Genomic DNA, 16410 nt, shown 5'->3' on the forward strand with positions numbered 1-16410 from the left:
AAAAAAAAAAAAAAACCCAAAAACCAAACAACGGCAACAACAAAAAAACCCAAAAAACATATAAAATCCAGGCCTGAAACGCGCCAGGCCAGAGGTGCCTCGCTGGAGTTTCTCCTGCCTCAGTGACCCCTCCGGCACACAGCGCCCTGTACCAGCCCTTGGAGACCGCCAGCTCCTGGGGAGGCAGGGGCTCTTTCTGCAGGAGTGTCTCGGGCAGGCTCTAACACACACCCGCGCTGTCAGCATCTCACACAGTCCGCCCCAAACACCAGGGAAGGGGTTCGTAGGTGTGGGGGTGGGATGGCGAGGCCGGGCAGCTAGGCGCGAAGCGGAGAGCTGAGGCCGGGGCCCTGACGGCCGTGGGGTGCCGTGTGGGCGCGGAGCCCGGGAGAGCGCACTGCCAGGCCCGGACCTCCCGCCCCTACCCTGGGAAGAGGCTCGTTCGCCGGAGGGGAAGGCGTGATCAAAGCACCTCCGAGGAGCTGCCGGTCGGGGCTTGCGGGCGGCGGGGTGGGGAGACGGAGGCTTCCGGAACCCCGAGAGCTCGCCCGTGCCCCGTCCCCGGGCTCCCCCACCTCTAACGCGGGGGACCCAGCCTGCGGCCGGGAAGGGCCCTGGCGCCGGCGCCCCCCTCGGCCCGGCACTCCTTCTCCGCCCAGCCTCTCCCGCCCCGCCCCCCGGCCAGCCCCGCCCCGCGGGCTCGCCATTCCCGGGCAGGCCCGGCCCTCTGTTTCCGCTGGCGGCGGTGCCGGAGCGCGAGCGGAGCTGGGACCCCGAAGTCCTGCGGGCGCGGTGAGTGCCGCCCGGCGGCGGGTGGCGGGGCGGGTCTCGCGAGCGTGCGGAGTTGCGCGGGCTCCAGCCGGCACCGGGCGGGTTGGGCGCCCCCAGGCCGGGTCGAGAAGGGGGAGCGGCCGGGGGCGCCCACGGGAGGCGGTGTGGGCAGGGCGGCGGTGGAACGAGAGGACGAGGAACGGAGGAGGCGCCGTGCGGGAAGCGGGCCGGGAAGGGGAGGATGGGTGCGTGGCCCGGGCACCGAGGGAAGTGGGGTTCTCCAGGGGAGGGCTCGGAGGAAGACCTTTGCAGAAAGGGAGACCCCCGGGGCTGGCAAGAGTTTCCAACTGTGTGGCCCAGTGCACCGATTGGGACAGTCCGTACAAGCACCCCAGAGAGGGCCAGAGGGCCTTCGGGCAGGGTTGGGATACGGCTTGCAGCCCCCCCGGCACCCACGACCACTCCCTGGGCCACTGCTGGAAGATCAGCACTCCGAGTGACAGGACTCTGGCACACCCAAAGTTGGAGATCTAGCCCATCTGTACATTCAAGTTTGGGGCTTTAAAAAACTTACTTCTGGTTTTGGAGAAAAAGATCCAAACAAGAGACTGGCTTGTTGTTGTAAGAGCAGTATTTGCTGTACTTGTACATCTTGGAACTGGAGTCTTGGATCTCCTCCCTCTTTGAAAAATATACGGGTCACTTCTTCATCTTCCCCAGATGCCTGTATTGTCTAAGGAAGCTTGGGGCAGTAGAGGATCCCCTGAGCTACGTTTTCCTCGAATCACCAAAACGGGGGTAAGAAGGCGACGGCTTACGACTCTTGGCTCAGAGGTGCAATCTCTCATTAGGTGCGGGTGCCATCTGACCTGCAGCTGTCCTTTTCCCTGGGCTGACTCAGGTATCTCCTCCTCCAGGAAGCCTTTCTGGACTAGTGGAGAAAACTGAAGACTCATGCGAGGATCCCTTATATACTTGCCAGCTCCCTTCTCTTTACTGAAAATAGCCACAGAGAATGTTGAGGATATGCTTTCCTATAGAGATAGGCTGCTAGCTTGCCATCATAAGTAATGGGGAGGGGAGGAGAGGGTTTATGGATAATTTCAAACAATGGCCTGGACAAATCATTTACGGGTATATTTAGCTAAGGAATGCAGCCAGAGAGGCAGACAGCTACACGGCTTCCTACCCTCGGCTTGGTCCTGGCGTGGCTGATGCAGCTGGGCTGTGGGTTGGAGGGAGAGGATTGGGGAAGAGTAATTCAGTTCTATTCTGACTCACTGAAGACAAGTCCCTGCATAGGTGAGAGTGGGATGTTTTTTTGTCTGGTTTAGATTTCAATATTCTGGCAGGGCTCTTTAAACCTATGAACAGATAATATTAATAATAATAACTAGTGTTGATAAAGTAATTTATAGTTGGCAAAGTGTTTTCTATGCACATTACATTAGCTGTATATAATTTTATTTAATTTATAAATAATCTTGTGAAGTTGGTTCTATTTTTTGTTTGTTTTTTTGAGACAGAGTTTCATTCTGTCCCCCAGGCTGAAGTGCAGTGGCACAATCTCAGCTCACTGCAACCTCCGCCCCCTAGGCTCAAGTGATTCACCTGTCTCAGGCTCCTTTATACCTGGGATTACAGGTGTGTGCCACCACACCCAGCTAATTTTTGTATTTTTAGCAGAGATGGGGTTTCACCATATTGGCCAGGCTGGTCTTGAACTCCTGACCTCAAGTGATCCACCTGCCTCGGCCTCCCAAAGTGTTGGGGTTACAGGCATGAGCCACTGCGCCCCGCTGAAGTTTGTTAATTTTAATTGCCTTTTTATAGGTTAGCCAAATGATGCTCAGAGAGAATAAGTATCCTATCTAAGGTCACAAAACTCTTAAGCGGAAGAAGCAAAACTTGAACTCTGGCTTCTGACCTTCCTACCTTGTGCTTTCTATTCTGCCATCTACCTCTCTGCCTTTCTTTTTTTTTTTTTTTGAGACCTAGTTTCACTCTTGTTGCCCAGGCTGGAGTGCAATGGCACAATCTCAGCTCGCTGCAACCTCCGCCACCTGGGTTCAAGCAATTCTCCTTCCTCAGCCTACCGAGTAGCTGGGACTACAGGTACCTGCCACCACACCCAGCTACTTTCTGTATTTTTAGTAGAGATGGGGTTTCACCATGGTGGCCAAGCTGGTCCTTGAACTCCTGACCTCAGGTGATCCACTGGTCTCAGCTTCCCAAAGTGCTGGAATTATAGGTGTGAGCCACTGCACATGGCCCCTTCTTCTGTTTTTTTTTTTTTAGAGACAGGGTCTTGTTTTGTTGCTCAGGCTGGAGTGCAGAGATGCAGTCAGCTCGCTGAAGCTTTGAACTCCTGGGCTCAAGTGATCCTCTCGCGTTAGCCTTCTGAGTAGCTAGGACTATAGGTGCAGGCCACCATACCCAGATAATTATTATTATTATTTTTTAAGACAAATGGATTCTTCAATCCTACAACACTAGGTAATTATTATTATTATTTTTTTGTAGAGACAGGGTTGTGCTATGTTACCCAGCCTGGTCTTGAACTCCTGGCCTCAAGCAATCCTCCTACCTTGGTCTCCCAAAGTGTTGGGATTACAGGCATGAGCCACCACGCCCAGCCCCTTTCCTCTAATGTTGAGCCTTGTCTTCACCAGGCACCACCTATTTGTACAGCTGTGGGCAGGTTAGCTCCCCTTTCCAAGTCTCTGTTTTGGTGGGATATTGGATTAGAATGTTTCTAGAGTCTTTTTCAGCATCAGATAATTAACAGTGCAAAATATTAGCAGCCAATCAATCAGGAAGTGAGCTTTATATTAAAAAAAACTAAAAACTGTGGTAAAAACACTGAATGTAAAATCTTAAGTGTACATTTTAACTATTTGTAAGTGTACGGTTCAGTAGCATTAAGTATATTTACATTGTTGTGCAACAGAGCTCCAGAAATTATCTTGCAAAACCGAAGCTCTGTATCCATGAAACAACTCTCTTTCTCCCCTCCTCCCAGCCTCTGGCAGCCACCATTCTGTCTGTTTAGTGTGTTTTATTAAGCTCCTCCTGTGTGCTTAGTAAATGCTGACCTTGAGGAATTAATCGGGAGAGTTGTGGAGAAGCAGCCTAGCTTAGGTGGGAAATTGAACTTGAGGTGGCTGGAGGGAGTGCCCCGTGTCACAAGCCTGTAACCCCAGGGCCAGCCAGTACTGTTAAGTGAAAGAGTGAGTGGGTTGGGCCTTGGGCAGGTGCCTTCACCTCCTTTAGGCTCAGCTCCCTGCTTGCAAAATGAGGATAACAATACCAAGTACTCAGGGCGTTGGGAAGGAGCCATGAGCTGATGTTTGTGAGGCGCGTAGCTTAAGCCCTCATATACAGCAGGTGTGCAGTAAATGGTGGCTGTTATTTATAACTTCGTGGAAGAGACTGAAGTAATATGCTTGGTACAAGAGAGGACAAGACTTCTTTTCTTCTACCATGAGGGCCCAGCCTGCAGTAGTTATCACCTTCACTAAGAGGGAGTGGATCTAATCCAGGTGCATTCGCCTGGCATCCAGCATCCTTCTTGTCCAGCCTCCGGCTACCTGCCTAGCCTTATTGCCACTCTTCTACCTCCGGGATCCCTTGGTTCTAGCCAGACTAATCTCCCAGGCATGCTTTGCTCATTCCTTCTTGGCCCCTTGGTCATCGTCTTCCACCTTCCTGGATAGTCCTACCGTTCTTTTCCTTTTTCAAGACCCTGGCCGCCCATCCCAAATGAACCTCTTTTTCCTGGGAACTCCTATGGCATCCTCTGTCTTCATTTCGCTCTTGGCCTTTATATACTTCCCTGGGTGGTTCTCTGGTGAACTCCACAAACAGTGTATTTGCCACATGCATCCGAGTCTGTGCTGGGCTGGATACAGTGGCTCAGGATCTGTAATCCTAGCACTTTGGGAGGCCGATGTGGGAGGATCACTTGAGCCCAGCGGCTTGAGACCACCCTGGGCAACACAGTGAGGCCTCTGTCTCTAAAAAATAATACACACACACACACACACACATAATAGCCAAGTGTGACGGTACACACCTGTGTACCTGTGATCCGAGCTACAGGTAGAAGGCTCGCTTGAGTCCAGGAATTCGAGGCTTCAGTGAGTCATGATCGTGTCACTGCATCCCAGGTTGGGTAACAGAGCAAGAACTCTGTTTCTTAAAAAAAAAAAGTCTGTGCTAAATTCTGATGCTGCAAAAATAAAAAAGATAAAAGTCCTTATCTTCATGGGCTTATAAGCCAGTAAAGAGTTAAGAAAGGGGTTCAGGCCGGGCGCGGTGGCTCACGCCTGTAATCCCAGCACTTTGGGAGGCCGAGGCGGGTGGATCACGAGGTCAAGAGATCAAGACCATCCTGGTCAACATGGTGAAACCCCGTCTCTACTAAAAATACAAAAAATTAGCTGGGCATGGTGGCGCGTGCCTGTAATCCCAGCTACTCAGGAGGCTGAGGCAGGAGAATTGCCTGAACCCAGGAGGCGGAGGTTGCGGTGAGCCGAGATCGTGCCATTGCACTCCAGCCTGGGTAACAAGAGCGAAACTCCGTCTCAAAAAAAAAAAAAAAAAAAAAAAAAAGAAAGGGGTTCAAAAGATGACAATTCAAAGGACAAGGCGAAGGCGAATGGCTTCTGGGAGCAGAATGTTAGGTGGGTTGAAACAGTTCAGTTACCTTGACTGAGGAGCACCATTTCACGCAGCAGGTGGTGGTAGACACTAACCTTGGAGGGCAGCTTGCATTTCAACAGGAGGAGGAAGGATCAGCCTGGGGCTAGGCACTGAGAAAGTTGGAGTGTGTGAATGGTACAGGCGGGCCAGGCGTGGGATGTGTGCAAGGAAGCCATGGAGGAGAGGCTGGGCAGGTAGACAACAGCTGTATTGTGGGTGGCCTCAGATCACCAGCCAAGAACTTTATCTATTTGTTCTTCCAAGAGAACTTGAGTGCTCACCATGTGCCAGCATTAAGCTGGTGCTGTGAAGACAGCCATCAACCTTGGGAGGCCCTGGGAAGTTTGCAGGTTCTGAGCAGGGGTAACAGAAGCAGGTCTGGGCTTAAGGAGGGTGAATTTGGAATCTGTAAAGAGGGGACGTCACGATAGAGAGAGTGGCTGGGCACCTGTGAGGAGCGGTGAGGAGGTAATGAACCTGAGACATTTTGGAAGTAGGATCAGGATCATTTGTAACTTGATTGGATGGGGAGGTGAGGAAAGGATGAAGGTGAAGGGGGATTGAAGCTGATTCTGTGCTGGGTGACCTTGAAAATGTAATGCCATTTGCTGTTTCCAGTAGGTATTGTTTCTCCAACTAGATTGGGAGCCCCTTCAGGACATGGATTCTAACTTCCTCCGACGTTCTCCTTGACCCTGAACTCACTGCTGTGAGGCACAGAGCAGAGTAGGCACAGTGGACCCCTCACGATCTCAGTGAATCTTGCACTTTCTAGCATCCCAAATTTGTATCCATAGCAGTGTTTGTTCATGGGCCTGGCTTTCTCCGGAGTCATGTTTCTGCAGAATCAAATATTTCCTGTATATATCCTCACACCCCAAGTTAACTGCTTTTTCAGTTTCTGCTTAAGTTTTATTTCTCACTTGATGGCCATTTTCCACAGGGTTTTTATTGCTCCATAAGAGTAACTTTGAATGTGGTAGAGATGAACACAACACGGTGGCCCGTTCCTTCATGTTGGCCACATAGTGTGTGTGATTCAAACACTTCTCAGTAAGGTTATACTTTTACATATCTTGAAACTTTGGGTCACTTGTGAGTGGCCAAAATTGTAATATTAAATCCTTCGATGACAAAGGTCTACTCCAGGGATAACAAATACATGGTGGGGATCCTGTTCCTTCTGTAACTGCTCATGGCAGACATCACCAATCAATTGCAGATGTCTTTCCTGCTGGGCCACGGCATGGGTTCTGCTCATAATGCCTTGGGTACCCACTTCCGACTGAGTAGCATTAACACACTGCCTTCCTGTGCCATTTCTGGCCTTCTCTGTTTGTTGAGTGAGCAGTTTCTTGATTGGGGACTGCTGCCCCAAAGAGTGGTCCTTGATGGACAGAATTCACCCTAGAGTGGCTTCATACCAAAGTGATGACCTAATTTTTTGCCTTCCTGCAGAAATATCCTGGAACCTTCTTTTATTTGTCAGCAGCCAACGTGTTTTCAGGAAGTTCAGAGAGAACAGGTCAGTGTTGGTCTGGGCCATTGTGGGGCAGAACCTCTGAATGCCTGTGTGTTATAAACTCATCTGAAGTCAAGGTCTTTCTTGTCCTTTAACTGTGGGTTGGGGAGGATAGAAGAGGATGCTGACATTTTCTAGTTGTCCTTCTGCCCTGACTCCTGGCTTTGATTTTCTAAGCTCCTGAAATTGGGCTTTGGGGGCCAGGCAAGAATTATCTCCTCCCCACTGTTTCTGACTGGTGGCTGATGGCACTCTTGGATTCTTTCTTGGCCCCCTATTTGTGTGGAGGAAGCCTAGGGAGAAGCCTGTAACTTCCTGCTTCCTGACTCCTCCCAGGCTCGAGAGCCAGGGTGGAGGGGCCTCCCACAACAGGCCAGAGAGAAGCTGTAGGAGTCTTGGCCAATCGTCAGTGCCTCCATTTTGCTATACCCACCGCCCTCTGCCAGGACCTTTACAAGGTCCTCTTCTCTCCTCCTCCAGGCTCCTGAGGGTCTTGCTGATGGTTTATTCATTGTTCCCGGCACTTGTGCATCAAGGACCCCACTGTGCCAGACTACATAGCAGGCAGCCAGCCAGACAGCGGGGGTGGACGGTGCTGATTCAGGTTCCCTTGGGGTGCTGTTTACTGACCTGGGCCTTTTTATGTTTTAAGTTATGTGTGTTTTCTCCTGCGGCTTCTCCCTGCTGGGTGATTTGTAAAATCTTACCTTCCCTGAAGCCAGTGGTGTGGTTGGTGGAGCAGGGAGAAGATGCGGAATGCTTCTGGCTGGTGGCTCATCTTGCCAAACGTTCTCTTGTCTGTGAGTTCCAGCAGGGATTATTTGGTGGCCCAAGAGTGGCCAGGAACCTCTTATTGTCCTGCCATGCCTTGCCCCTTATACTTAGGATTGCCAGTATTCCTACTTGTCATCATCATCAGACTCAGTTTTAGACCCTTTACAAATGTCCCCAACCAATTTAACTTCAGATGAAGTTAAAATTTAAATCTCATTTAACTTTCGCAGAGGCCCCGTGGGGTAGCTGTCATGTCCTCTTACTTTACCAGCAGCAGCAGCAGCAGCAAAGGCCGACAGAGTGTTAGCTGGAGCCGGGGCTCCAGCCCAGGTGCTGTGACAGTGCAGTGCCTGCCTTTCCTGCAGATCCGCGGCTGTTCTTAACTGACTCTGGGAATCTGCTCCGGGTCCCTCCCTGAGCCTCCTTGCAGCAGGAATGCCTGAGATCCCGTTTTAAGTCCTCCTCCCACCTCCCTGGGGCCCAGATGGGTGTCTGCTTACATTCTTGCAGCTCTGGGATTTGAGGCACCGCCTATCACTGGATGGTGCAGTGCAGCCAGGCACATGGGCTTGGGGGGAGGAAAGTTAGTTTGGTGAAGACCAGGCAGCAGCCGTGGCTCACACCTGGAATCCCTGCACTTTGGGGTTGTGAGGGAAGTGAGCTGGGGTGGGAGGGCTGAGGCAGAAGTTGAAGATCAGACTGGGCAATATAGTGAAACTCTGTCCCTATTTTAAAAAAAAAAAGATCGGGTGGCAGAGGGAAGGACTTGAGGACAAGGGAATGACTGTCCTGCTGTGTGGCATGTCTGCCCTATCACATCCTATGGGGCCTGTTCCTGGTGGGCCCTGCCAGACAGAACTTGGTGAGGAGCTCCCCGGGAGGCCTACTTGGCTTTGGGGAGACACAGCCCCTGAAATTACCAGCTGTGTCTATCCAGATGACCGTCTTCCTTCGGTGCATCTGCATTGAAACCCAAGTGAGGGAGACATGAGTGGAGGCCTCAGCAGACAGGACGTTGATCCTCTTTGATGGCTGTGGCTCCAGGGGGCTTTGGTTTTGCCATTTCTTGTTATGCTCTAGAGCCATGCTCTGGGATATTGACCAGTTCTGAGATGGGAGGTTCTCGTCTTGGCCCCTGCTCCTACCTCTAACAGTTGTGCGACCTTGGGCAAGTTGATTGCTTTCTTCAAGCCAGTTTCTTCACCTGAAAAGTGGCAGGCTGGGTGACCCATTGCTAAGGTGCCTTCTGGCTCTGCTGGAGGTGGTTTCTGAGGTGGCATGAGTTGGCATGCCTGGGTTTTGGCTTCCAGTCCCGGGCCTGGCTTCTGCTTCTGTCTAGTGCCTTCTCGGCCTCTGGCCTGGAGGTGAATGGAGGAGGAAAGAGTCAAGTTAATGAGTAAACTGGAGGTGCTGAATTCTGATGGGAGTCGGACTGGGGGTGGAGGTTGTTTGCGGAGATGGTCCCCTGCCCCGTGAGTGGAGAGTGGCAGGGTCCTGCTGCCTGACTTCTGTCCTGTACTGACAGCTCTGCTGCTGCTTTGGTTTTAACTCTCTTCATGCCCCTGCCTGAGGCAGCAAGGAGTAAGCCTCCATTGCTGGACTCCAGCCCTGCAGGTTAATCATTTCAACTCCAGTCATAGCCACAGCATAACGAAATGAGAATATCTGCCTGGAGCAGGTCAGTTTCCAAACCTTCTCCTTGCTCTCAAACCAAAAACAGAACCAGAGTCTCAGCCTGAACCAGGAGGGGGCTCTTCAGAATGGGAAGGAGACTGAAGAACCCCTTTGCTGGCATCCGGAGTTGGGAGCAGGATCCTCCGTGCATTTCAGCCCACACTTTGGAGCCAAATGTAGACTTTTTTTTTTTTGCCTGTCCATTGTTTAGTATTATCTGTGCTTCGATTTACCACACCCCTTCCTCCCTTTGTTTTCCCACATGCTCCCTTACGGTGGATGGCTGGAAATTGATGATACTATGAATATTCACTCACTTTCTGAGAGTCTTATGACCATTTCTACTTTCAATGGTCAGCATTTTTTTACAACACCTGATCTTGTGATGGGAACAGGAAAGGATGGGGTGGGGAGCAGTCCAGGGGGTCTGAAGAGTCAGGAAGCTCAGTAGGTGCCCCCTGGAGTCCCCCCACCTGCTGGGAAGGCTTTGCTGTTATTGCAGGAAGGCTGCAGGGTCTTGGTCTTGTGGTCTTTGGGATACAGGATCTTGATGAGGCCTTGGCCTTGGCCTTAGTGGCTTAGGGCTGCTGCTAACTCTTACAGCACCTTTGTGCAAATTTGATAAATGGCCCTTCTTCAGGTTACAAGCGAAAATTAAACTGAAAATATTATTGTACAGCCAGAAAAAAGTCCAACTGTGTCTGAGGCAACCCCCTTGAGCCCTGGTAGGCAGTGACCTTGGCTGTGTGCACACTGGCAGGCAGACCTCCTCCAATCATGGGGTGCACATATTTCTGGGAACACACACAGTCTGGTCCCTCCCCTTGCAATGTGGGGAGTGTGTCAGGTTCAGAGTCAGGGAGAGGGCCGCTGAGGACAGTGAACAGGTGAGGGAGGTGAGCTGGAGTGGGAGGAATGCTCAAAGCAAGGTTGAAACAAGGTGCGGCCATGCACGTGTGTGTATTAGTGACCATGTGCATGCTTGCCTTACATGTGTGTGTTGGGTGTGCTTGCATGGGTTTGGGTGGGAGGATGCTCTGTATTGTTTCAGCACTTAGTGGAGTAGCCCACGTGTGCATCTCAATGGATCAGTATAGGCTAGACACAGTGGCTCACACCCGTAATCCCAGCACTTTGGGAGGCCAAGGTGGGAACATTGCTTGAGACCAGCCTGGACAACATAGTGAGACCTCGTCTCTAATAAGAATAGAAAAAAAATTAGTCAGGTGTAGTAATGCGTGCCTGTAGTCCCAGCTACTCGGGAGGCTGAGGCAGGAAGATTGCTTGAGCCCAGAAAGTTGAGGCTGCGGTGAGCCATGATCGCACCACTGCATTCCAGCCTAGGTGACAGAGTGAGACCCTGTCTCAGGAAAAAAAAGGGCCGGGCATGGTGGCTCACACCTGTAATCCCAGCACTTTGGGAGGTCTAGGCAGGTGGATCATGAGGTCAGGAGTTTGAGAGCAGCCTGGCCAATATGGTGAAATCCCATCTTTACTAAAGATACACAATTAGCTGGGTGTGGTGGTATGCATCAGGTACTCAGAAGGCTGAGGCAGGAGAATTGCTTGAACCCGGGAGGTGGAGGTGGCAGGGAGCCGAGATCAGCTACTGCACTCCAGCCTGGGCAACAGAGCAAGACTCCATCTCAGGAAAAAAAAAAAAAAGTCAGTATAAACCTGTGATGTGAGTGCCTTCCCCTTAGAGGGGAGGGTAAAACCTGGATGCAGTACCTGGGAACCGTGCTGACAGCCTCTCCCCTGGCTACCTGCCAGTGTGGAGACTGAGGCTTTCGGGCCCAGAACTCTCCGACAAGCCCTGGGGGTGGTGGTGCCAGGCACAGTTGGAGAAGATCCTGCCTCAGCAAGTCCCCAGGCCCCTCTCTGGGCCAGGCCCTGCAGGAGGGCTCAGAGGGGCAGGGCGCCCAGCTGAGTTTGAATGAGCTATGTCTTTCCGGGTGTATGAACATGCAGAATGACATGTTTTGTTTTAGAGAAAATGAGGTAGAGGTCTGGGCTTGCAATTTTCCAGTTGTCTTAATCCTGGGAGATTCTAAACATCTTTGTTTAAAAACTGGACATACGGATTGCAGAGACCTGAGCCACTGGGTCCCCCAGGAAAGCAATTAGGTTTGAAGCCAGTGTTTGGATTTGTTCGACCATTTTGAGTCCTGTCTGTGGCAGGTGGGACCTGGGAGTGCTTACAGCATCACCCATGGTGTGAGTCACTCCAAATTAGCAGCCATTTCAAATTAGCTTCCACTGACTTGCTGGTGGGGATGGGTGGGGCTGGGGGGAAAGCCCCAGGCCTGGCTGTCACCCATCATCCAGGCTGTGGGCAGCGGAGAGGGGAGGGGACTGGAACAACCTGTCTTGGCTCTGCCTGCCTCCACTGTTGGCCAGAGAAGCTGGAGCTGGTGGTGGCCTGTGTCTGTAAAGGTCTCTTGGACGGAGCAGTTTGTGCCCGTAATGCCGAGAGAAGAACACTGGAAACCTTGCAATTCAGGACAGGGTTGGTGGAACTTTTGGCATCCATGGGGAAACTCAGGGATATCAGGCTGGACCTTCAGGGAGGGCTGGGATTTAGGGAGGGAAGAGAAGGGTCTCTGAGGGGTTGTGGTGCTGCCTGGGAGCTTGGTTGGGGTGGGAACAGGTGTGGCCCACAGGAGAGGGTGAGCTCTTCCCTCTGGGGTACTTGGCATGCTGCTCAGAGCAGCTCAGATGCAGAAGGCTGGTGTTGGGAGCCAGTGTTGGTCTTTGAACAGTGGAGTGACAGACTGAAAAGGGACATTATAGGAAAAATTAGTTTGTAGCAGAATTCAAGGTGAATATTTTTTAAAAAGCATCCTTTTGCCTTGGTGTTGTAGCTCATGCCTATATTCCCAGCACTCTAGGGGGCCAAGGTGGGAGGATCAGTTGAGCTCAGGAGTTTGAGAACAGCCTGGGCAACATAGCAAGACCCTGACTCTACAAAAAATTAAAAAATGTAGCCAGGCATGCCTCCCTGTAGTCCCAGCCACTCAGGAGGCTGAGGTGGGACGGTTGCTTGAGCCCAGGAGTCTGAGGCTATGGTGAGCTATGATCACCAACAGAGTGAGATTCTGTCTCTAAATAAATAAATAAATAAGCATCCTTTTTTGTTGCAAAATAATAAAAACTCATTATAATATCCAAACATTACATAAATCGTAGAAAAGGAAAATCTCCCCTAATCCTACCCATCAGAGATAATCACTGTTAATACTTTGGTTTGTAGTCTTTCCAGATAATTTCTGTGATAGACTAGCATCCAGCCCTTCACCTATTTATCTTCTCCATTTCCATAAATAGAATTGTATTCAACTTACTGTTTTGCCCCTTCACGTCAGTGCATTCAGACCAACCTCATTCTTTTCCATAGCTGCACAGACTTGCTGAATAGATTGTTCCATTCATTACTGAGATCTATGCTGCATAATAGACCACCCCAAAATGTAGTGGATTAACACAAACATCATTTCTTTTGCTTCTAGTTTTGTAGGTTAGCCTTTTGGGCTGGTCTCTGTGGCTTCGCCTGGGCTTATTAATGTGGTAGCAGTCAGCTGGTGGCTTTGCAGGGCCTGGACAGTCCAAGGGAGCTTCATTTCATTTATCTGGTGGTTGGTGCTGGCTGTCATCTGGGCTTCTCCCCTGCCTCATGGTTTCTCACTGTCAAGGAAACTAGCCTTTCAGGTGAAAACCATCTACAAGCCTTCTTAAGGTCTAGGCTCTGAGGCCTCATACACACCATTCAGGTGAAAACAATCCGAAATCTACACGCCCTCTTAAAGTCTAGGCTTTGAAGCTGCACACACCATGCAGGTGAAAAGAATCTGCAATCTACAAGATCTCTTAAGGTCTAGGGTTTGAAGCCTCACACAGTGTCTGTTGACTGCTGATAAAAGCAAGTCTTGGGACCAGCAGAACTCCAGGGGTGGGCAGATTCTACCTCTTGGTGGGATGGCTGGCCTCAGCACCGGAAAGGTATGTATGTTCCAGGTGAGGAGGATGTGGACGTACAGTCCCTCCCTGTCCCCAGAAACATGAGGAATAGACCCCACAGATCTTTGGAAGATAGTGCAAACTCCTTCTCCCAGCTCACTGTTCACCCCTAGATCGGTCATCCAGGGAAACTGGCAAACACTTGATCTTCATGTTGGGTGTCCTTTGAAGTGGAGTCAGTGTATTGTGCATGTGGCTAGTGCTGGCAGAGGTTTGGGCTTTGTAGTAGACGGTGTCTCCTGCCCTTTGGCTTCAAGAGCTGCAGAAGTTGAACCTTCCTGCCCTCTGCAAGCTGCCAAGAGCTTGTCTTCTTGGTACTCCCTGCTAATTTTCTTTTCTTTTTTTTTCCTATTTTTAAAATTATATTTTAAGTTCTGGGTACGTGAGCAGATCGTGCAGGTTTGTTTTGTTATGTAGGTATACGCATGCCATGGTGGTCTGCTCCCTGCATCACCCCACTAACCCCGTCACCTACCTTAGGTATTTCTCCTAACGTTATCCGTTGAGGAATCGCCACACTGTCTTCCACAATGGTTGAACTAATTTATACTCCCACCAACCGTGTAAAAGTGTTCCTATTTCTCCACATCCTCTTCAGCATCTGTTGTCTCCAGATTTTTTAATGATCACCATTCTAACTGGCGTGAGATGGTATCTCAGTGTGGTTTTGATTTGCATTTCTCTAATGACCCGTGATGATGAGCTTTTTTTCATATGTTTGTTGGCTGCATAAATGTCTTCTTTTGAAAAGTGTTTGTTATATCCTTCGCCCACTTTTTGATGGGGTTGCTTTTTTTCTTGTAAATGTGTTTAAGTTCTTTGTAGATTGTGGTTATCAGCCCTTTGTCAGATGGGTAGATTGCAAAAAAATTTTCTCCCATTCTGTTGGTTGCCGGTTTACTCTAATGATAGTTTCTTTTGCTGTGCAGAAGCTCTTAGGTTTAATTAGATCCCATTTGTCTATTTTGGCTTTTGTTCCCATTGCTTTTGGTGTTCCTGTTAATTTTCATGGCATCTCTGAAAAATGTTAGTGAGCAACAGGTCTTTAACTAAGCCCGTCCGGCCTTCCAGGCCCAGGCCTCTGCTGGGATTTTATTCATTAATTTGCCCAACAACTATGTTCCAGGATTCCTCCCCTTCCCCTCATAACCTCGGATGTGAAATAAGAGGGCCCAGGCCTATGTGATTCACAGACGTCACTTTTCCTTCTTAGGCAACTCACAATGGACTTGATATTGTGACTTCCCACAAGGTGTTCGTTTTTACATTTAGTTTTCTCATCACCTGCCTTAGTGGCCCTTCCCTTCCTGTGAAATGTCACCAATGGCAGGGAGGCAGGAGGAGGCAGTGGAAGAGCCAGTGATGGGTCATTAATGAATCCCCAAATCCCAGCTTAGAGGATGCTGCACTGGAACTGCCGGTGGAAAAGTTCTCCCCAGCGCCGATCATTCATCAAACTTACCTCTCCCTGGAGATGTGAGGCTGGACCTGATGAAATGCACTTTCCTGTGCAGCAGTGTTCTTTTGCCTGTCAATTGCTGGGTGGTTTGTGCATTCATCAAATAAGAACAAAGGCAGAGTGGGCTTTTGAGTTTGAAAACCCTTGGTGTTTTATTGTCTCCTTGCTGCTTCTCAGCAGCTTTTGGTAAAGAAATGTTTTGTGGCTGAAAAGGTTCACTGTGAAAGCATCCTGCACCCCCACAACTCAGCCTCTGGGCTGGCCTCCTCAACTGTGCTGTGGGAGAGGAGTTGCTGAAGGCTGTGATGGGGAAGGGAGCACGGCCTGGCACCACAGCACCCTTAGGAGCTCCCCAGTCCATCTGGGTGACTTGTGGGTGTCAGCATTGCACTCCTGTTGCAGGGTTAATGAGCTGATCAGCTCACAGGTTTCATATTAATCAGTGCTCAGTGTTGACAAAAACATGCAATGCTGACTCTATAAACCTTTGAGAAATCTGGCATCACAGACAAGAAAAGAAACCTCAGCAATTGCCTTTGGCCAAAGAATTGGAAAAAACTGGATGGAGCTCCTCAGCCTGATCCAACTGGGGGTTTACTAGCTTGAGGCCAGTAGCAGGTAAATTCCCCAGAAGCAGAGACCTGTGAGGCCCTCTCCTGACTCCTTACTTCCCTGCTCAGGTCCCCACCCCATCCCACCCCTCTGTTACTGGTTCTCTAAGGCTGAGAGGATGGATTTGACTCCCGCTTGCTCAAGTCATACTGTCAGTGACTCAGTAAGTCGTTATTGGGCACTTTGATTCCTCAAGGGTCTCAGGTGTCTTTTGGCTCAGGTCCTATGTGTGATAAGAGAGCTTTAGCCAAGTGTAGAGTTAGGTCAGTCCCTAGCTCTTTTTGCTTATGGCTACAAATGTCTATTTCTGTTTTACCCAATTCCCTCATAGCTCCCAAGAGCCCAGTCCTGCAGCACCTATAACACCCAGCAGTGGGCTCTGAAGGCAGCAAGCCAAGGAGGAAGGGATAAGATTGCTATAGATGCAGCCAGAGCTTTCCGTGGAGGACCCAGAGGAGATGCCTGCCTTCACCCAGCAGGAAGCTCTCACTGCTGTATGGTCACAACTAATTTGACGTTAAAAATGACAACATCCACTTTCATCATCCACCTTACCCACTGCTTATCTAAATGAGTCTTGGTTGTTGGGCACATTGGATGTCCTGTAAGGATAAGGTCCTTCCCCGAGGATGCTCAGTAGACTCCCTGGGCTCTGAGGCTGGTTCTTCAGGAGCACAGTAGTGACATCTCTGGAGCAGGTATGTGACTTTCCCAGAGGGGCCAACCTTGGCTGGCTGAGAGGGAGGTTAGAAATGAGTAGGCAGGCCTCCCTGCCACCACACCCAGGGCTGGGGTAACTGGCGAGTGCTTAGAGCCTGCTGTTGACCTGGACGCTGCAGGCTGGGCCTCTCCCTGCAAGGGGCTCACATCCTGATGT

The 16410-nt window shown here is 50.4% G+C and overlaps 1 protein-coding gene across 2 annotated transcripts in view; it reads left to right on the plus strand.

Moving 5' to 3' along the window:
• The first annotated feature begins 690 nt into the window (after window positions 1-690).
• Window positions 691-16410, plus strand: part of TSPAN9 (tetraspanin 9) — a 204931-nt gene continuing 189211 nt past the window's right edge. Inside the window, exons 1-2 of one of the 2 annotated variants that reach the window (XM_017546058.2) lie at window positions 691-792; window positions 6934-7000. The gene's annotated coding sequence lies outside the window, so the exon portion shown is untranslated. The remainder of the gene's footprint in view (window positions 793-6933; window positions 7001-16410) is intronic. The other variant, XM_037744825.1, reaches the window with a different exon arrangement.

Source organism: Cebus imitator, unplaced genomic scaffold (genome assembly GCF_001604975.1).
Source record: "Cebus imitator isolate Cc_AM_T3 unplaced genomic scaffold, Cebus_imitator-1.0 Scaffold187, whole genome shotgun sequence".
Classification (NCBI taxonomy): domain Eukaryota; kingdom Metazoa; phylum Chordata; class Mammalia; order Primates; family Cebidae; genus Cebus; species Cebus imitator.